A 23236-nucleotide genomic window follows, 5' to 3' on the forward strand; every position below is an offset into this window, starting at 1 on the left:
CATCTCATACATTAAAGACATGAACAAGAGAGAGGAAACAGAGTCCAGTCACCGAGCGCGCACTGTGAGACACCGACTCCCTGGCAACAACGCATAGTCCACCATGGTCACCGCCGTTGTCTTTGAGGAAGAGGAGGTCTCTGAGCGCCCGACGCATACAGGGACATGCAGTGAAATAGCTGGAGAGAACACACTGTGTACTACTCTGCTCGCAGACGGCTGCTAGTTCACAGTTAGATTTGAAAAGTGCACACAAGGTAGTGATCTTAAAAAAAAGAAAGCCTGATGGAGATCTCCTCTACTGCACTGGATGGGCGACAGCAGTACGTCTTGGATGTAAACATAAATGAGGTGACATATACGATTCACAAAAACTATTGGAGTTGTTTTCACAATATCTACAGTCACAAGTTGGTAGCACGATTCCAAGTGTTTATGTTTGTTGCCATTACTTTCATAATCATTTGGTCAGGATAACTATTTGACTACAGCGATTAACTTGTCGAGAGACTTGTATCAATGTGGCAGGTGATGTCGTAGAAAACAAATACTGTTTAATGCCATAGTAAATAGCATAAATATACTCCTATAGTAATATACTCTTAATATACTCTTATATTATATAGGCTGACACATTTTTACTAATGTTAACTCTGGCCCTGAAAGCAAAAGATTTAGTGCACAAATCACACCACCCGTAAAAAATGCACATGGCAACAATGCAGAGTCATGTTGATTCAAACCCCTCGGGAACAGGTAACCTCGTCAAATAGTTAGTTTAACAATCGGGAGTCTTTTAATTAGTCAGACGTCACATGTTCCAGCAGAGGTGACGCTACAGCGACTCTGGGAAAGTTATTTTCCATCCACGTTTTTTTTTTTTTTTTTTTTTAAAGTAAGATGAAGACATTTGCAGAGCAAACATACTACTAGATGTTCAAATGGGGGTCTTAAACTCAGGTATAAATATAATATTCCATTTTAAAGTATGGTTTGAATGCAACAGTACAGTCACAAACGAAGACTTTCAAATCCTGGTGAACCATTTTTCTCTTCATTTTCCATTTCAACTAAAGGGGGCTATCTTCCTTTATTTACAGATATAACTACGCATCATTTGATTGAACAACGTTTACGATTTTGCTATATTTATAATTACATACATGTATGGATACATGTCATGAATTACCCAGTGTAACGCTTTTTTTTCAATGCAGACGCCATTTAAGTTGATTTTCATAGCTGTTAATGGGTCTCATGCAGAGAGAACTGTCATGTGAATGTTGTCTTTGGTCACCTTGTGCACAAGCTATGAGTGAATGTGTGATTATTTACAACTGAGATGACTTTGAGACAGGTTTCTTTACCATCTCCCAACTGCCACGTGTCCAGCTTCTAACGCGCACAACCTCGACCACATTACTGAGAAGAATAATGGACACATCGCATCTCTGCATCATCGTCTTGAATTAGCAGCAGCCAGCAGGCTTCAAAAACTCTGAAGGGGAGGATTCAGCTTGATTGGGTGAAAATGGAAAGAGTTATATAAGAAAATGACACGGCATGCCCCACGGTGACTCTGCATAATTTTCATATGGCGTTAGAAAAATACAACTTGCTGCCTGGAAGTGTAATAAACAATGACACATTCACCTGGCTTGCAAACTAATGCGCCTGTAAAAATTTGATGATCTCCGCACAAATGACGTCCACATAATCACTGTTTGGGTCGATAGTGTGAAAATGGTGAACCAGGAGATGAACATTCAAGCAGGAAGTAAACAGTAGTTTCAATCTCAGTACTTATTCATGAGATTACTAATAATTCTATCTAATCTATGAATTTCTGCAAATAACTACAGGCACAACTCTAATGTTTGTTCGGGCCAACTTTTTCGTCTGTGTGCTGCAAAAGAAGGCTAAAAAATGAACCTGTGCTGGCCATACAACTATTTGCATCACATCAATATGCACAAACAACCGTTGAGAGTTAAAGTTTATGCAGATGGAGTCGAAGCTGTGAGCTGATAATTGATGAGTCACTGTTACATGAACACAAAGCCCTATTTCAGTGTGACAAAACACCATTATTGGAGGCTGCAGACATACACATGTACAGATTGTCATGCATTAACCTATGACTGATACATTATACATAGTTTAGTGTTATTAACACGGCTTTAAAGAGGCCACAACACAGCTGAGTCAGTCCCATACAGTCACCACGGAAGATATGTTTTTTCCACTGCATGCTGGGTTCTAAAGTACAGTGGTCATCAGTCTACGCTTAAGATAAAGCAGAATTCCCAGTGCATCATACAACATGTAGTATCAGCAGTTAACAAAAGTAAATATGTCACTAAACAAAAGCTGGAGACAGTCACCACAGCAACAGCAACTTTCCGATATTGATACATTGGGCCTTTGAAAAAAACAAAAAACAAAAAAAAACATCAGTTTTGAATTTAAACTTTAGTTTCCTTTCATGGCAGCGCCTCCAACTTTGTTCAGAAAAACGACTGTGACAGTCTAAACCACAACAACATATTTGACACAATCAAGTATAAAAAGGACGGGGGAGGGAGGATGCTTCAATCAAAGTGTTGCTTATGGCAAAGCAAAAACGCAGATGGAGCCCCAAAACAACGGCTGCAATCTATGCAGGGATGCTGCATCTGGTAAGTTTGATGTACAAAATAATCTCATCTTCTTTATGTCACCATGAAAAAAACAACAACAAACGCTAACACTGAATTGGACATCAGTCTGAGGTAATGGCGGCCATTTGCTTCGCCAAAAAATACAAATGCACATGACGCTTGCCCTTCTGCAACAGCTTCTCTTTATATTTTAGCGGGGAGGGGGGGGTCTTTTTTACCTGTCTACACTGATCATCGCGCCTAATGCTCAGGACTGTGGTCAGTGGGCGGAGCACAGCCACCCATTGCATGTGCGTGCTGTGAATGCAAGCACGTCATATTACTGTTAATTTTCTTCATCTCGTATGTTTTCACCAAGGCACATAGCTTCTTTGTCACTGAACATACTCAGCCAGTTAAAACAATGAGAGCCGCTGGACTGGAAAATGTACAGGAAACCCCGTGGGACGTGAAAGCAATTCCAGATAATACTGGGTCGTGTCTGCTGAGAGTCAGCACGAGCTGAAGGCCAGACACTGACAATTATTAATGACGCTCCTGTGGAACTATACAGGCTGCCCCCGACGAACCCCCTGCAGAAAACCTACTGTCGAGCGGCTCCTCTGCCGCTTTACTGCGTCGCCGTTGTGTCTGCGCGCGTGCACGTGGTTAACTCGATGGATATGTCAAAACCCTCTCGTCTGTAATGAGCTGCAGTGAAGACTTCAAAGGCATGCCGGCTCTGGCTTATTCGCAGCAAAGCTTAAACATGTCAAAACATAGCGAAAAACCCAAATTCCGACGACTTTTACGGAAACAGCAAGCAATCAAGACAGCGAAGGGACACTTTGCTTACTCACAACGGAGGAAGAGGGCCAGAGCTAAGAGAGGAGGGAAGGAAAGAAACGCGGCATTGAGGCAGGCTAATGTGATGGCGTGCTCCCTCCAAGCTACTACGGGTGAATCTACGTGTTTAAAGTTGCTTTCATCTACACAGACGTGCAAATATCAAAACCTCGAAAAAACAAACCAAAAACACAACCCCAAAAACCTGATGTGAAATAAACGCGCCCCCTTCCGCTGGCACGCCCCCTTCGCCCGCCCGCACGCAAACACACTCACACAAGGATGGAATGGACTCCTGCAAACACGTCTGCCCTTCCAGCCAAACAAGATCAAGCCAACATCGGGTGGGACTCAGTTTAGGTTGTTCGCGTTCATAATAATGGGCTTCCTGTTGATATATGTGGCCCAGTAGCCCAAGTTGAAGATGAAGAACAGAACTGGGAAAATGATGCGTGATATTTTGTCCACTATGCTGACTCGGTTGTAGGATTTCTTGGCCTCTGTGTAGGGTCGTCCATTTTGTGCAGGTAGTGCTGTTTGGCCGGCGCGCCGGTGGTGGCGCTTTTGGAGATGGTGGTTAAGCCCTGGTCCTTCGCCACGTTGATGGCGTAGGTCGTCCCGACGATGTTGAAGGTGTTGTTCGTCTTTTTGGTCAGATTCTCAGATTCTCTCCTCTGAAAAGAGAAGAGGCCATAAAGCAGAGGTCGTTAGGGTCGGGGGCAACAAACTTAACAATACTTCCATTTGAACTCATGAAGAGGAAATAGAAGCAACACCACGAGACACGACACACACAAGAACAAAACAAAAGCCTAACCATATCTTTAATCCTGGCCATGTTAGCCTGAAACGGTTCCTGAAAAGAAAAGTAGAAAAGAAAAAAATGTTGACCAATTATATTAAAATTACCCAACTTACATACTCTATTAATCAGTGCCTTTGAACATTTTATGGCATCAATATTATTGATTTTAATCTACAATTATACAAGCCTGGAGTCCAGAATAAGACAAGATGATGATAATTGAGGAGAAAAAGGCCGGAGAAATTAAGGGACATTTCAATTTTGCGTGACGGCAGACCCAGGCTGGACTTACAGAGCCGGATTAGAGACAAAGCAAAAAACACAGCGGCTAAAAAACATGTCTGACAAACTGCATCAATGAGAGCAGCCAGGCCTCTTCAGGCAAATAAAACAAACGCGGCAAGAAGCTGCCTCCTTCCTACTCTGGTGACAAAGCTGAAGGCCGCCATTATTATTGAGTCGCACCGGGAGCCAGGGTTTTGCCAAATTGGCGCGCTCAGATGGCTAATCGAGCCTCACCAGAGATTCCGTCGGCCTTAAAAAGAGCAGCGAGCTGCATGTGGCCAACGTGCGAGGATAAGTAGGACGCCGAGATTGATCGCGGGGCTAATATTCAGGTTCCTGCAGGAGCAAGCAGCGTGTCGGTCCGTGCTGGAGGTCATTTTCTTCCCATTTATCCTCGCTGTGGCCGCTTTCATCGCGGCAGCTCGACGGTGATTTTTGCACTCGCTGCTTCCACTTTTCGCAGTGAGTCCAGCTCCAACATGTGCTCTACTTTTTCAGCTTCATTTAATTTTCTTTTCTTTTGACGCTATCTTTTCTAATTAGCATAACTAATGCACCCTCTTTACTCTCCTCCAAAATACTTCACGGTGAATCTCCTCCACCGTTTGTTCTCAGCTGCTATGTTTATTCTTTAGCCCAAATATTCAATCACTCGTAAATTACCAGAGAAAACCTTTACAAATACAAAGTTTCATGTGTGAGACAGACACTTGTGCCACCACAATGTAGATTGTGACCACCTCTCCATGTAAAATATAATCAGAGGGAGGAATAGATGTGATATTAGCAGTGAGTATCATGGCAGCAAGATGGATCTGGTGTTCAAACCCTGGTGTTAAAACCCCTGATGTGATCAGTGTTTGCTCTTCAAGGCAACTGGAGAAGGATGATTGCGCTCATCTGCAAAGACAGCAGCTAACAAACCTTCAGACAGCTGGTTGCATTAGGAAGAGAAACGGTGGGCTTCTGCCTGAAGGGCTCCATCTCAAGTCAATTAGAAATGGAGGGATGAAGAGGCACACTGTCACGCCTATGGATACCCAGATTCTTCTCCCAGGGTATTGATTCAAATCTAACACCATCTCAAGCTTCCTCTATCAAACCAGAGGCTTGCATCAGCAGAAAGAGACATCACATGACCTGGGCCACAGCCCCTGAAACGCTTCCGTCCTCGTCGTGAAGGATGCTCTTCGTGCATGTATGCGACAAGCAAACCAAGTGGAGTCATCTTCTACCGCTGCTGCTTATTATCCTGTGCTTTAATTTTTCATGGCTTAATTATTGGTGAAGGCATGTGCAGCACTGGACAGGGTGCATGATTTTATAAACCTAACGCGACACAGCTCATTATTCTCCTCTGGGCGGCCACCAATTCTTGTGTACGTCTCAGAGTCAGTTAGCTAGCTGCAGGCCCAAACACACATCGCATATATTGACCTTGTCTCTGTAATTTTTGCAAATGGTTGCATTGGAACTTCTTTAGGAGTGTGATTAAATACCCTGAGGCTGGTGTGGCTGCGTCTGCGTTCTGCGTGGAGCTGGGTACTCATGTGCACAACTGAAATTTGAGACTGTCTGTCCTTATCGAAGGCGGAGATGAGGCGTTTGGCAATTAATAGCCTCCAGTGTGTGGGAGTGTGAGCATGTGGATTGCATTTGGGGAGACCGTGTCTGTGTGTGTCTGTGAGCGCGCTAGTTTTGGACCACCTGTATTTAACATTAATCGTCCCCTTCAATTTCTTTTCCCTACTACCCATTCTGGCGGGTTTGTTCATTTATATAGCTGAGGTGTGCTGCAGATCTATTAGCACTAGAGCTGATAATGACAGGTTGCGTCTCCAGTATCTTCAACGTCAGTAAACATCCAATGGAACTCCGGCCTCTGCTAAAGAAAACAGCATGAATGGTGCATCTCCGAGGGCCTCGAATGCACCAGATTTCTCCCCCCCCGCTACTTTTGTGTAGAAAGCATACCTTCTGTATCGCTTGGACATCAGTAGTTTGTTAAATAGTTGGCCATTTCTAGCTCATAGATGCTCTCCTTTTAGCTTCTCTCATGATTAAATAGAAAAATATATTTTGTAAAAATGCTTTCTGCCGGCTTATCGAGGCAGGGAGTGTGATGATGAGAGCGCATTGTCTCCCTCCGTGACCCCATTCTTTTTTATCTATCGTGACAACTGCATGCTCAGCAAAGCCCCCCGAGAGTACAGCCCAGGCTGTCGCCATTAAGACCAGGCATCAAAAGGGAAGGAAAGGAAAAACGTCAGGAAGGGGGGAGGAAATGAAAACCTCACTCTCTATTATAATGATCACTGGAAATAACTGTGTCGAGTTTGTCAAACAGTTCGCACACTTCTGGGCTGCGTCCATCAGGGAAGAGAGGGGTTTTATGCTTTTGTTGAGGAAAAGAACCGTCACATTTTCTGGAACTGCCATGCACACAGCCACGGAACAGCTTTTGTTAAACACATGCAGTGCCAAACATGTGGTTTGAGATCAAATGCCCTGTTTATCCCCCCAATAGGCTGTCTTGTAGAAAACAGAAACTCAAACTGGGCAACCAGGCCAGCACCGCTCAAATTACATCACTGAAATGATGGACACCACTAGGATGAGCTCCAACTGGCCGTGATGGAGACAGGAATAAGCGGCCATTAACAGGAGATGGATGGATGTAGTGACCGTCCGCTCTCCTTTTTGTTTTATGATGGCAATAGCTCAGCGCACGAGTTCATTTTGATATCGATCGCCAATAATGAATCCCAAAGCTGTTTTATTCATTTAAGAAAATCAATTCATTTCAGTGAGGCGTAGGTGTTCCAGAGTATCAGTGTTGGTGAGGATTTTAGTTTTATTTTATCTCTTAGATGTGCGCTTGAGTACAGCCGTTTCTCTCTCTTTTCCCCATTACTTTCACCTGTTTCTCACTGCTGAAATGCAGATGTGTGGCAGTGACTGCCAGTAATCAGGGCAATTTTGTAAACCCACACATTTGGTTCCACCTTCATGTTGTTTCCTGTCAAACGTGCTGTGCAGAGCCGGCCTGCTGGGGTGAAGGCCTCTATTCAGCCACACTTCAGGTTACTGCATGTTTAGACCATTTCTCAGCAGCCACACAAACCACAATTGGCTACCTCTAAACAGAACTGATTCTCATGTTTCCTTTTGTGATCCATGCCAAAAATAGGAATATGCTTTCATCCCTTTCATTACTGGGAAGATGAGGCTCTTTGAAGGAGCGGCTACATGGATTCAAGAAAGAATGGAGCCTTTCATTTCCCCACTCTTCTCTGTTCTCTGATAGCCTCGTGGTTATCATTTTTTGATGGGTTTATTCCAGGGCTATTTAATAATACGTATCCTACCTCATCCTACCTAAGCTAATGTGCTAAGGAACATTTGAGTGAACTACACACAAATCAAACAATTTCAGCCTGATTTTGCCCATGTTGGGAGTCAGCCTCAGGTGAACCACAGCATGCCCAACCTGGCTGTACCAACAAGCCCTGATTTGTCAAAAGACCAGGACGACACCTGAACGTATGCTGGGCCAGTGTTTCTGGGGGTTTACCTCTGGTTCTGCTCTCTCTGCTCCACCCTACTGTCCCTGTTCCATTTGGCTGTTAATGAATAAATAAAACCTCTCTTTCGAGTCTTTAGAGACTCGTAGTTCTGTTAGTGTTCCCAAAGCTCGAAACTGTGGCTTAAAAGAAGGACTTCCTCCACTTCTTGGGAGTTTAAGAAGGCTCTCAAAACAAAAACCAAACCAACGACAGAAACTTTATTCCTGAAACTATCTCTGATTTGAAAACAAAAAGGTTGATAAAGATGCGTGTGTGTCATATCCATTATTTATTCCGTATCAGTATATATTTGATTAAAAATCACTCACCCTTATTTCCATGCCCTCTTTTTTCCCATCCCATGCCCAGCTGCGTTTGGTGAAGTAGTTGACCGTCGCAAACTCAATCAAGGCAGAGAAGACAAAGGCGTAGCACACCGCCATGAACCAGTCCATGGCGGTGGCGTAGGCCACCTTAGGGAGGGAGTTTCTAGCACTGATGCTCAGGGTGGTCATGGTAAGCACAGTGGTGACCCCTGAGGATGAAAGGAAAACATCAGAACACAGATCAGAGAAGTGATGTAGAAAAAGTCGCTTTCTGACTTTGCTGCTACTAAAATGTGGCACATTTGAAAATTGTCACTTCAAAATTGGCTCAGATGGGAAAATTTATCGACATTCAATGTTTTCTGGGGCCAAATTTCTTTTTTTGCAAGCAGATTGCAGCTGTCCAGCATTACATTCATTTAAAACCTAATTTTATCTCCAGGCACACGTGTGCACCTCCCTCAAGTCCGTAACATGTGGAAATATGCAGGACAGTTGGCTTTAAAAGCCGAATGCTGCAAGTAGGAGGACTTAGCAACAACAAAGTCTAATAAACTGCTGACGACGTGAAAATAAACAGAGTTGCTGAATTATGCTTTACTGCAAAAGCAGGACATTTTAATTACTACCATCACGTTATCTCAATTAAACGCATAATGGGAATGAACATCTCAATATCTAAATATCAGCACAAAAATTCTTCTCTTTTGGAGAAACGTTTGCAGTTCTGAATGTTCGAGAAGACAAATATCGTGCCTCACAAAAATGAAAAGCTCAATTACATGTTTGTTTCGTTAAACTATAAGATTTGCGGGGGAGAATTCCTTGAAAACTTTCAATGCGGCTGGAATTAAATGTGGGTACGACAATGTTTTCCCCATCCAACCATGTAAAATCAATCAATTCATCTGTTGCCACCTATAAAGAAATAGAAACATTCAGGCTTCTAAAAATGAGTTTTGCACCACTGAAGGAGGGGGGATGGGGAGGGGGCGCAACTCATCACACTGAGTCATGGATGAAGAATCGGAATTTGTTGTGACAAAAAAGATTGATTGGTTCGTGCCGAGGACGGAGATGGGTTGCAATCTCACAAGCTGTCTGACAACCATTTAGCCTCTGGTGGAGACGCCCAATGATTCGGGGGCCTCCAGATCACCCACATAATGAATCCCCGTCTTCTTCGATATGCTGCTCATTGATTACAGTGTGAAAATCTCGAGAATCGACGCGGCTAAATTCTGCATCTGCCTCCTGGACGCGACCCCAGTGCCACAGGAACACACCGGGTCCGTGATTCTGGCACAACATCAAAAAGTAAGAGCATTTAGTCTGTTGTGTATCCACAGGAGGATTTCCGTAGATTATGCATGACTTGAACATGTTCCAGCGCGAAGGGCCAACCGTACTGGGGTTTTGTTAATTAGGGAAAAGTAGGAGGGAATGTAGTTGATTAACCGTGCTACCCGCTAAAACTCTTTTGGATAATTAGAGGACATGGAGGAGGTTCACATACGAGTGAGGATATTTACAATTAAAAGACGGCACAAATCCTGATATGTGGTGCTGTAAAACCTAGTGATCATCATGAAATCTCAAGTGAAGGCAGAAAAAAAGGGAAGAAAAATAAGAGCAGTTAACCTGACAAGATTAAATAAAGAAACCCATCTGAATGACGCGTCGTTTCATGTGATCAAGGAAGGATCCTGCAGAAAGGAAAGCTTTTGGGAACGCCGAGTCTAAATCTTTCAGCGTTCCTGCGAGGAGAGATGTGACGCTGATTACACTTCCACTCCTGACGATAACACGGCTGGGAAACGTGAATCCCTCCCGTGAGGTGCTCCGTGTGGAAATGTTGACACATGTGTGTGTGTGTGTGTGTGAGCGTGCAGAGGCGAAGGAGCTGTGATTATTCTGGGAATGAATGAGGACAGCTACCTGAGCGGCTCTGAGGTTGTCAGTGCTGCGATGCTCCACATGTTCTTTTCCACCTAAGCCCCGCTGTATACATGCCCCATTTTCCACATCAAAATGCTAATTATTCAAACAAAACATGTTTGTTATATATGCACCAGAAGAAATGAGGGAAGGATCATTTACACCTTCTAAATATGGATGAAGTGACGAATTGACTATTATTATTCAAAGTACAAAGGGGGGATAAGACATCAAATGTGGCAGCTTTTAGATGATATCATTAACATTGTGCTTGGACAATACAAACAGCTGAGCCTGAACTGAGGATTTAGTCTGTGTTTATGGAGTTTCACTCATCCTACCTTGACCTTTATATAAATGCAGTTGTGGGAAGTGGCCACTTGGGGAGCTTTTGAGTGGAGCCATTTGCATTTAGGGCTCTTTTGTCTGCTGTGTTTGCGAGTCGAAGATGGAGCCGCGACCCCGAAAACGTTGTTGAATTTGCCCAGGTGCAAGCGCGCTGCAAAGGACTCAATTGGTTTAACAACTGTAGAGGGTTTCCTCTCGCGCAAAAGAGCCTTTGAACTACTTTCAAAAAAGGACTGAGCAAAACATGAATAAGTCATTCAAACGCAACCAAATGCATGAGGTATAATTATGCTAAGTGCATCTTTTTATTCTTTCAACGCCCTATTTGTGTGGCTACATCATCCACCTATGTGAAAGAATTGTTTTGAAATTCCGAACGGTTTGATTTCATTATTCATTGAAACATCGCTGAGATGGAATGAAAACGCAAGACGGCACTCACCGAACACGGTGCGAGCAGGGACCGATTCTCGGTTCAGCCAGAAGGAGACTTGAGACAGAATGACAGTCATGATGCACGGGAGGTAGGTTTGAATCACGAAATAGCCAATTTTCCTTTTCAAATGGAAATATGTTGTCATCACAACATATTCGCCTGCAGCGGGAGGAGGGAGACAGAGAGAGACGCTTGGGGTCAGAGCAAGAGGAGCTGGAATATTCAAGGAAATAAACGCTCAATTTCAACCAGTAATTCATTAAAAACACTGCTGGAAGTTGTGGCTGGTCATCAAAACAAATGAGGCGTTGGCATTTTCTGGTCAGAACACACATCACATGCTTTGAAACACTCCAAAGTGATTGTGACAATAGACAATCTCAGCATTAAAAAAAACAACAAATAGTTACATTCTCTTCTCTGATGCTGCCTCTCAGTGATGCTGCCTGCAGTTTTATGACCCTCGACAGTGAAAATTTCCCCTCAGCACCAGCCCTTTTATGCCATGTCCATAATCTGTGCAGCAAAGATATGAGAAAAACATTCTGCCACTCCCCGAGGTGCTTTTTTGCTGGAAAGATTCAAACCGGAGCTGAAATGGCTCCAATTCTCGTCTTCCCCCAGCTCTAAAGTTTATAGAAAATATGATTTATTTACAGGCTCCAGCAAAACCAATGTGAGTGGGTCACGTTGCCTCCACGTTGGATTCTATTACCTGCATGGGCTCAGCTATTGTCTTTAAGTGGAAGTGAGATAAAGGCCACTTAAAAGCAAAAATATTCAGTGAATGCAGGTTTCATAGGGATGTAAATGCTATCAAGTCGATAACATTTACAGCATCATTACCGAGCTGATGTCGAGTGGATCTCTGTGATTCATGGCTCACCTCCTGCCTGTCAGTAACTCTCCCAAAAGACGCTCTGCACTGCTTCAGCAGTTCCAAACTTTTAAGATAAATGATCATTTCTAAGGACTCCCCTACCTGCACTGAATCTGCAGCCACACTGAGGCTTTTTAGCTGGTTTTAGGTTGATGTTTTTTAATGCTGCCTGTGCTGACGTGCACTGTACCTGTGCTGGAGCTGATGGTTTCTTTGCCAATAACATGTCCCAGTAAATCATACTGGTTCAGCCTGGAGCCGTCCTCTGCGACAGACACAGACCTCTCGTCCCCCTGAGTCCACAGGTAAATCACCTCATTGTTGGTGTAAGCGTCTAGATGGAGAAGGAAAGGAAACAGGGGAAACGTGGATGACAGATCAACGCGTCAGTGTCGATGCTTTAGTTTATCTAGTTTAATAGATTCTTAGTTTAAAAGATTCTTTGCCTTTACTTGGTATTGATTTAAGTTATCAAGCTCTACTTGAGATACAAGCTCCAAATACACGTGTCTTTGATGGCATCATATATTGTATATCCTCAAATATTTACTGATGATGATTGACTGATGATTTCAAATACTCCCCAGTACTTAAATCGAATGAGATTTAAATTTAAAGCTAATACACACACCCCCTACACACAGATACAAATATATAAAGTCCTCCTGGTAGTAAACTGTTAATCCATCCATCCATCCATCCATCCATCCATCCATCCATCATCCATCATGTAAACACATTTTCAATTATTTATTATATCAATATTTTGCTCTAAGACACTAAAGTATACTCAATATGTGGTGTATTGCATAAAGAGAAAGTATTCTTTAGCAGTATGTTTGTGTGAATATATTTGCTTTGCTTATATTAATACATACAGTGATGTGGTAATGATACAATCTGGTCCAGATGCAAACAGAGCCAGAACCAGTGGAAGGAAATTATTGTTTGTGGTGATGCCAGAAGCAGCTGTGAGATTAGTTTGTCTGTGATGTCACATTCGACTTACAACTTCCAAACTTGAGAGGACAGGCGTGCGAGTCCATGGGGAAGTCCTCCAGGTGCATGGGGCACTCAGCGTGGATGGTCAACCTGAGGATGCAGAGAGACTTCAGTGCTCACGGCTCCTTTTGCAGACACAAATCACAGGATCTGTTTGTGAATCCTTCCCATCTTTTAGCATTCGGGGCCATTTTAATGTCACCGCGCGTTTGTTTCAGGCTAAAGTGGCTGTAGAGTCTACAGTGTAGATGCTCATAACCACCGTTGGCAATGAGCACTGAGCTGACTGGCAACAGAGAGGAGATCACCAGAATTGATTTCATGGGTTAAAGCTGCCGAGCTGTACGATCTGCTCCAGATGCAAAAAAAAATAAAAAAGCTTATTATCTTGCTCATACATGTTTAATCAAGCTAGAGTGACGGGCGCCAAACAATGCAGCAACCTATAAAACCATCCGACAGTGGACAATGAAATGGACCACAAACCGGGTTCTAGTCACTCATCTGCAACCACAGCAACTGAAACACAAAACACAACACAATACAAATGAATATAAATGATGTTAGCATCTTTTTAAAAGTACTGTATCCAGAGGTAATGGAGAGATAAATAACATATATCCTATAAACATTTACAATGAAAAAGAAACGCGATTTCTTAATGTTCCAGTTTTAATGTTTGCTCCAGCTGCAGCCACAACTTCCATAAACCGCCTCACTTCAGGCAAACATATTGCTTTTAATGAGCTCATTGTTTTATAATGTCTTATTAAATCTTATTAAACTCTCTTGGCTGTTCTCTGGTGCTGACTCATTGCTGAGAAGTGGCTCCATAACTACGCAAAACAAATGCAACGCCGCATAAATCAAGCACGCACGAAGCACAACTGGCAACTAATTGACCATATTCGTCTCACTTCTATGCTCAATTTACATCCTGACGTAAACAAGCAAAATGAAACGTTAGTAGCGAAAGTAATCAGATGCAAACAAAAGACGGAGTTTGACCTGTAAACTCTCGTGCAAACCAAAAGCACAAACATGGCTGCTGTTTGAAGGCTACTTTCAAATTTTGCAGAAATGAGTATCCCCCACTGGCCTCGAGGGACAGCTTCAGGAACCACACACGGTTCCCGTCGGAGGTGCGCTCAGACGGAGTGATAAATGTGCCCCCTCGCAAGAATCACGACACGGCTGCAACACACAAGAGCGACTCCCTGAGTTCCAAAGTAATGATGCACTCCTGCAGTGGGGCCCTTTTCAGCGCTATAGATGTGCTGATTGAGGGGATTTAGGCAGACGGTTTGGAGACAAGTATAAATCAAACCAAGTGTCGCAAACTTTGCATGTAAAAAAAAAAGAGGCTCCACTTTAAAGGAGTATATTTGTCAGGAGTGTTTCAGGGAGAGATGTTATCAGTCTCCCTCTCCAGCATCTCCAACAGTACATCCAGATTTTCAATTGAACCCCTGAAATAAATAATCCAGTCCTTTGTTGCAATACGCAAGTAATATACATCTATAAATCTTTATTTAGCATTAATCTTCTTCACTGTTTACCACCAATATAACATGTAATTTTCAGACAATCTTAACTGACACAGGAAAATTGCGACACTGTGGTCATAACAAATGATCGAATGAATGGGAGAAATTCAGGTATAGTCATGTCTGCAAGTGTGTGTATGCAAGGGCATCTCAGGGTTGTGGAAATGATGCAGTGAGGCTGCGATGTTTGGCAGGGAGCAGCCGGCAATAACCGGATTTAAGGCACCTCTGCAGCAGTTAGCAGCTAACACGGAAAGGAAGAACCCAGAGTTACGGGATCGTACGCCATCTGACACAGACAATAATTGTCAAACACCAGCTATTGTCGTATCGGCCCAATGCTTTTGTTTGGAGCGTGCCAGTAATGGCTCATTCGGTACGTCACAGCTGTCCCCCCGGTGCGTTTGCGTTTCACTTTCTCCCTTGAAAATCAATACCGACCTTCTGGACAAGGTCGAAACCCAACAAAAGATGATGTATTTAAAGGAGCCCATGTGGACGGTGTCAACCTTTGATCAGGAAATGTGGAATGGCTGCAGATTGTGAACAGATACCCCCTGATGCCCCCATCATCATCAAACATGAGAGGAACTCTCCAGAGTCTGTGTTTGGCCTCTCCTTTTCTGGGCTGCTGGTGGTGTCAAAGTCAAGGATGGTTCTCTGGTTGGAGAGATCCTCCACATCCCAGACGAGCCGAAGCGATCAGGACTAATCAGCTTGTTGGGCTTGGACTGAATTCATGAGATTTCATGACATATATGGAAATACTATTTCTCAGCAGTACTTGATTAGCTCTATCCACTTTCTTCCTCTTGCTGTTCACTCGCCAACAGAAATGGAAGCCCACGCGTTGCTGGACCCTCTCCCAGTGATCACTGGGTAACAGATGGGGATGCACGCTGGACACACCGTGGTGTGGTTTAGAGTCTTCAATCTTGCTATTATGCATGAAATCTCCAGTTGCCATGAGTCATCTATGCTAATTGCTGCACCGCCGGGGTGCCCTCTTCAAATCTAGCCACTCGGAAAATTCTACATGGATAAGATGATGTGATCCTCGAGAGGATGGCCGGGCGCTCTTTATCGATGCAAAAATGCTGAGCGTTACCGTCTAGCTGTCTGCTCAATGGCATAGCTTTACAGATTAAAAGTAAGGACAAAGAAGTCATGTTAAAACCGCCTCACCTCATTGTATATAGAAGCGTGCCGTTGTCGACCAGGCGCAGCAGTTTGTTCGGAGTCGTCATGTTGTGGGCAACAGACTTCTTTCCGTTGTGGAAAAAGGTGTCAGGAGTCCAAATCTTACTGGCCAGGAGGTTGTTCAGGGGTAAAACCTGCATAGGTCCATCAAACTTTAGCCTCTCGTCTCTCCAACTCTGACGGAAGAAGACGTCGATGGTGTACTCCTGAGGGAAGCACATGCAAGGCAGAGTTCATGAACGCTGATGCCCTTTATTAACTCTTCACAGGCTTTTCCAAGCCTATATTTTGAAATGAGGGACAATCAATGGGGAAACGTATGTGCCCTGGCCAAAAGGATAAAATCTAAACATTTCCTTTCAATAATATATTGCATCTTTAAGATGATGCATGACCACCACACTGTCACACCCCAATTACGTTATTCATGCTTTTATTTATCCTTCAAAGAGCAACATTGGACCGGGGCGCAAATGAGAACCAGCTGAAGAAAAACCTTGTAAAACATTTGTTTCATGTTTTATTAATATAAAGCAAAGTTTCTCTGCTGTTGCCAACGCACTAAGTGTAAATAAAAGGGAATGAATCCAGGAAGTCGCCAGTCGAATGCAATTCATTTCACGCGATTCATCCAGCGAACTGTGTCCTAGCAACAGAGTCACTGCATCAGCTGTATAAGAACGTCTGTGCAGGGCGACTGCAGCTGTTTTATCAGAGTGAGATGGAAGCAAGCGGTCGTGCAACACTGCAATTGTCAGCGATCAATAAAAGTCACCATATATGCCCATTTTTAATTCTCCTTGTGCTGCTGCCGACAGAGAAATGGGACTTGCGCTCTATACTCTATACGAGCTGCAACTGATTTCTAGGAAGCGCAGCTTTCTTTTCAAGTTGTAAAATGACAACCAGGTCGGAAGGGCTGCAACAGTCTGCAGCAGCTTCATCAATCACAGTGACAAAATGGAGCCAGAGCAAGATTAAAAGGACTAATGCTCCTTTAGCATAGGTACAACTGTTTTGCAGCCTATAATTATTTACCCTGAATCTGCTTTATGTGTCGACCAGATGATTCTGTGGAGGCCACAATGAAACAGTTGCCTGTTTAGACGGGGCTGCATGTGAAATTGGTGTGTGAGTGCGTTTCAGTTGGGCTTTTTTGAGCCGCTTTGTCTTCACACACAACATATGAGCCCTCGACGATTTCAACCGCTTCAAACCCCCAATGACCCATGACCCTCTAGAACTGCTTTTTTAATAACTTTTTCCCCGGTTATGATTAGGCCTATACACATGAGAAGAAAGTTAATATTCGCCATGACATCTGAAATAATACAAGGCAGGATATTGAATGGACTAGAGGGCACTGCCGACAGAGATTGACTGCCATGTCATTGATCCCCTGTAGCCTGTGTGCGGGACCATAATAAAATAAAGAAATAGTTTTTCTCTCACAGCAGTGCACTTAATAAAGCCCATAGAAAGTGCTGCAGCCTCCGTCTTCAAACCTTTAAGTCACCATTTAATTTTAGCCGCTGCTCAGTAACATTCCAGGTGTCTGCAAGCAGAATAACAACAGCAACACCATTTAAAATCAGGCTTCTAATACAAATTTTTTACACCTATTTAAAAGGAGATTTGCTTGTCCTGGGAATGGTCTTCATCGATACTTTCTGGCAAAAATGTGAGGGAAATCCGTTCTATGCTGGCACGCACAGAGCTGGGAGTGTTTAAATCTCCATCACCACAGTTAAACGCTGAATTACAGACTTGTCTTTTCTTTATGAGCACCAACCACGTTGCCAAATCTTTCCCCAATCAATACAAAACATTCCAGTGATGAATCGATGGTTTTGGCCCAGCTGGCGGAAGCTTTGCCGCGCCCTCTGAATGGAAGTCTTATGCACAAATAAAAAAGAAAATGAATCCAAAGATTGAAAGGAATGAGGAAAGATGCCGCCATCTCCCAGGCAAGGCCAAATTGCAAAGTGGTTCAGGTGCCAGCTGTGTTCCTCCAAGGACCCCCATGATTGATTTGTCCTTGACGACGCCGGGCTTCTACCTAAAACGTCTTTAAAAAAAAGAAGGGAGTCGGAAAAAAGCTGGACTCAACTCAAAGCTAAATGACACTTTAAAACACACTCGCAACACCTGAATGACAAGATTACAAATTCATGAATACAGAATCACTCTTCATGAATATGGATGGTTTTTATATGGCTGTAAACTGATTTCCTCTAATATGCTGCGTTTATTATAGGGACAGACGGACGAGAAGGCGGCAGCTGGCAGCTAGTGTGAAGACAGGTCAATATTTTAAGTCTACTATAGAGCCAAACCACAACTGAAGTCCTCTCAGAACACCATAGATTAATGGTTTTGACTAACTAGATAATAACAAAACAAACCCACTTATCCATGTTATAAAGCATCTGCTCTGGCACAGAAAATAGTCCCTGTGCAGGTGTAGTTCTGCCATGAAACACCTAAAACATCAAAATGGCCTTAAATGAATATTGCAGCTGTAATAATGAAATTGGCCATAGAAATTAGGGAATAAAAGAAGGCTGCAAACAGTGTAATGTATGAAGTGGAGCTCATCATTTCTACTTTAACGACATAATAAAAGGTCAAATAGGAAGCGCGGCCTGTTATAGCCGGCTGTGTGAGGGATTTTCATCAGGGGAATATTATTTCTTTTCATTCTCTGTGTAAGGGTGTAAAGACAGGAAAAGCATTAATGTATGTTAATATCTGCATCTGAGGGTTATTGCATATTGATTTTTTGTTTAATAATGTCTGCCAGGTAGAGGCGTTCTAATAGAAAATACTTTTTATAATTGGAGTTGGAGACCAATATGCTTATATTTGTTTCTGGAGCATGTCTGCACATGATAAAACAAAAATGTATTAAAAGCTTCACTTGCATTTCTCAAATGAGAGAATAATAGAATCTAAAAGTGTCTCGTCTGTCACGCTGTCCTGGTTCAGGTGAAAGCGTTTAATGATGCAGACCTTATTCTCATTTGCATTCGTGCTGTTCATGAAAACTGTCCTAATTTGTCACCACACATCACAAAACTACAGAGTGGAGCTCAAGAATGGCTTCATTTGCAAGAAGGAGGGAAAAAATGATCAAAAGGAAATGAGGGAGCCGGCAGAGAAGGCCGCAGCTCCGGATGTACAGCAGACTGGACTAAATGAGTCTAGACGGCAAAAAAAGATGATAAAGGCAGGAAGATTGTGCCTAATACATGATTAAATATTAATGCAGCCTCCACTCTTAAATTAATGACTTCATTAAATTCTAAACATTTAGATATGAGATCATCTAACTTTTTTCATAATTTGCTCCCCCACCTGGACGTTTTGCTCTGCAGCCAACGTGAAGCCTTTTTCTTTTGCGTCCTGAGGTTTTTGGGCTTTACAAGTGTATTATTTCAACCAACTGCAAGTCAAAGATCAGGTGAGAGTCTTTCTCTCACATGTGTGCGGTTCACCCGCCTCTGCTGGGATTCAGACCTGCCTCATACTCGCAATGAGCTGTGAATCCCACTCCGACTCCAATTAGCTACAGCGTTCAGCAACTTCCGCAGCTCTGAGGCAAAATATTTTTTTCACGGCGCTACGCGGCAGTCATCAGCATTTAGTGGTCTGAACATCTGTAACATCTGTAGAACATCAAGCAGTTCCTGAACAGACCTGTGACGGTTGCTATTTATATCACCTATCGCTGCTTTTATAAAAGAAATGTGGTCTGAACTGCCAGTATAAGCGTTAATTATGATGCCCAACACAAGCCTAGATGTCTTTCTTATCTGCTTCCAGCTTTAATAACAAACCACTGTATGTTTCTGGAAGCTTTATGCAGGCTGTGTTATAGGAAGGAGCAGTCACCAATCAACCCAGGGTAGAAAACCAAGCATCATTGTATGCAAACAAGTAATATCTGACAGCTGAATCTGCAACCTGTTGAACAAAAGCCATCCTCGAGCCTTTAATTGTTACCTTTCTCGATGTTTCTTTTCATCAGTGGCGTGTCTGAAAGCGCCGTACCTGCTCCGCTTTCCATCTGCTTGATGAATCACGTTGAGAAGCCGAGGAACGTAATGACTTGCCTGGCGAAGGGAATGTAATTAAGAAGTATTTCACGGTAGTTTTGTTTCTGAGATGTGCCGAGACGCTGGGGCCAATGTGAACTTCTCACAAACACAAGTATAAATGGGTGTCCGAGTCTCTGAATGAGGTCAATGTGACTGATGCTCGTTCCTGCAGTTCACCCTCAAACTTCACACAATCATTTGTTCCCTTCACATCACCTTGTCCGTGCAGCTCCGTCTAACTTTCCTGTATTTAAAGCACACAACTGCAGGCTAACTAAAGCTTTTCCCATTGATGGAATCCTGCTCAGATCTGCCCCCCCGACACTGTCAAAACGACTCCACCCGTGACAGTCCCGATCGCCTCCAATTTTGTCAGAGCCGACCTGTCAAACACCAGCGGCGAGCGGTGACACGACCTACATGTGAATGAGCTGCGACTCCGGAGGGAAACAAAAAGAGCAGGAAAACACCCCCTTCCCACATACTTACCAAAGATCAGCATCAAGATCGTCGTGGGACTTGGAGTGACGCAGAGATCTGCCGTGGTCGGGCGTGACTCTGAACACTGTGCCCTGGTTTTGGCCCAATATTCCAGTTTCAGTCCGATTATGCAATGTCCCCCCCCCCCCCCCTCCCGTGGCCACAGTGGGACAGTAAAGGCAGATGTGGCATCTTGGGTTGCGAGTGAAGGCAGAAGAAGGAGCCCTCGGGGTGAACGAGAAGCAGACATTTCTAGGACACTTGATGTTATGGAGATGGGTAATTGGACCACTGGATGTACGCGATGCCTTGGGTAAAGAGTGTGCTCTGCCTGTTTGAACGGTTTCGCGCAGCGTTTATTTTTTTGTTTTTCTACCCATGCTGTCAGTGTGGCTTTAGGGACCACAATGACAACCAGTCAGTCTAGCATTCGGGTGCAGATGGAAGTATTTTGACAATGCGAAAATCCTCCTAACTGCAGGGCTTGTGTGCAATTTGTGGCATATTTCATTGCGAATTCACCTGAATGGGAAAATTGGTCCGATTGACTGTGTTTTATTCCGCCGTACCTCCCTAAGGGGTCTCCTTGACGACGGTCGCATTCTCAATGGCTGCACCCGGAGTGGGCGTGTCCAGCATTGTGCCGTATCTCGGAATTCTAAAGAAGTCAAATGCTGTTGACGTCAGATTTGAGCTGCCCTCACATCCAACTTTCACCTTGTTGTAGCCAAGGACCGCGCAGCCCAATGGCACTGCCTGACGCGCACGCAGCGCAGATGCAGCAGTTTCGGAGGTTGTCATGTCGTCTCGCTGGTATCAGGACTGTCAGTGTTGAGTGTTGTTGCTCATCAATAATCCATTCGATAAAGCAAGAAGAGGCATCCTCAAACAGATGCCGAAATCAAACGAGGTGACAGTTAATGTCGGGAGTGTGCGTCGAGCGGTGTTGGAAGTGACATCTTCTGAAAGAGTAATGGCGAGCCTGACGGGTGATGCGGTAGGATCAAGAGCAGTAAAGCGCTTTCGGATTGTGCGTACTTATCCCCGTCCCTCAGTTCTGTCCCTTTCAATTTAAAACGTCGACCTTTAACCTCTCTATCATTCGACAATCTAAAGGAAACTATTAGGCCAACTATCACATAAGCCATTTGCCTGCTGCTCATATAACAGCTGTTGACAACTATATTTGTACATCATCCCCAGCAGGGGCCGTTTCTCATCAGTAGTGATGGTGTGATAGGGAGGTGCTTTGACTTCTGAAAAGATGCAAAGTAGTTTTGACTGAACACGAATGCCGGATGAGGAGATCAAAGAAGAAGTCCAAAACTTAAAAGATCTTTAACAGCTGGAGCTGATTGTCTCCGCCGGCTTTTAATGAGCAGAAGCAGCTCTGAATTAATCTGGCGGATTGTCTCAGATACTGAACTTTCCTTTTGTGAACAATCAGTGAAATCTGTGTAAAAGCTCCTTCCCACCTCTCCAATACCTCCAGGATTAGTCATTGACTTTTCTTTAACTGACCCAGAAAACTGGCCCCCTGTGTTCGGTTCCTGCGAACTGTTTACCGCGTTGCCTCGTCTCCGAGGCGCTTCAACAACACATCCTCTCCATTCTGAGCTCAGTAGCCTGGAAACTCATGGACCAGTAAACGCAAATGCTGCCCTGACCTATTGTAGATTCGCCTCCAGTTCCACAGTGTCTTCAAAGCCCAGATAAACTTTTCTGAAAATTGGGAAAATGACTCACTCCCAGCACCGTCACTCATTTATCCTTATACGCAAACGTTAGCCGCCCACTCGACACCGTCGCCCTTGCTAGTCTCTCTATCACTCACTTCCAGGGGCTGCTCCGCTCAGATTGCTGTGCTTCGGACCGCTCGTTATTAAAGTCCAGCGTCAAGACCTTATTTTCCCCAGTCTGCACCACCTCCTGACTACATCCCCACGCTCTATAAGCGTCTGTCTTTTCCTCTCATTCCGCCAGCTTGCTGATATCTGTGACCTTTGTCCTCTCCATGGAGATCATCTCACAACAGCCCTGCAACAAATTCAATGAGAAGGTAACGATTATAAGACACGGCAGAGTGGAGTTTAGAGGTCAGCCTTTCCTGTGAATATGAACATAAATTCCTGTCTGTCCGTCTGTCCATCCGCCCATCCATCCATTGTGACCACTACTAAAGGATGACTTTGACTGCTATAGTGGCCTGAAAACAGGCTTTGATTGCAATGGTATTAGCATGCCGTGTCCTCCCGTGCGTCATGGTGTGCCGCTGTGGACCGTTCTCTGTGCCCGCCTGTCATTGATTCATGACTTTGCCGATGGGAACGTGCCAAAGAATGATCCAGGGAAGATTTGAGTCCTTTGAGAGACCCCAGAGGTAAGATCTGGTGAGAAAGATAAAGTACTCTATTGTTATGAAGAAGAAGAAAAAAAGAAAAGAAGGAGAAAAAAAGAAGAAGAAGAGTGCTCACTCTTGATAAAAAGTCAACAGACCAAGGTCTGTACCGGCAAGATGGCAAACGGGATCTTAAAGAGGAGGGCTGAGAAACTGATTATATAAGAATTGAGTTTAAGATTTCAAGGGGTCGTTGTTATAATATTTGAATTTTCAGGATACTAATTTGATCAGACTATTCTCTGATCATCTAACATGATCCAGTACTTCAGCGGTTTTCTGAAAAAGAGCGATGGTCTGGGTTGGTCCAACATTTTTCCTTGCAGGTTGAGTCTAGAATATCCCTTAAGTCAGAAATAATTAAAGGTTTTAACTTGACTAGTTACATTTTAAGAATAATGTTAGCGTGCAAAGTACCATGGACAAGCAGACCTTCCTGT

General features: G+C 43.8%; 1 pseudogene; it reads right to left on the bottom strand.

Annotated features, from left to right (window-relative positions):
- Positions 1-1857: 1857 nt before the first annotated feature.
- Positions 1858-23236, bottom strand: part of LOC101076894 (gamma-aminobutyric acid receptor subunit alpha-3-like) — a 38923-nt pseudogene continuing 17544 nt past the window's right edge.

Source organism: Takifugu rubripes, unplaced genomic scaffold (assembly GCF_901000725.2).
Source record: "Takifugu rubripes unplaced genomic scaffold, fTakRub1.2, whole genome shotgun sequence".
Lineage (NCBI taxonomy): Eukaryota > Metazoa > Chordata > Actinopteri > Tetraodontiformes > Tetraodontidae > Takifugu > Takifugu rubripes.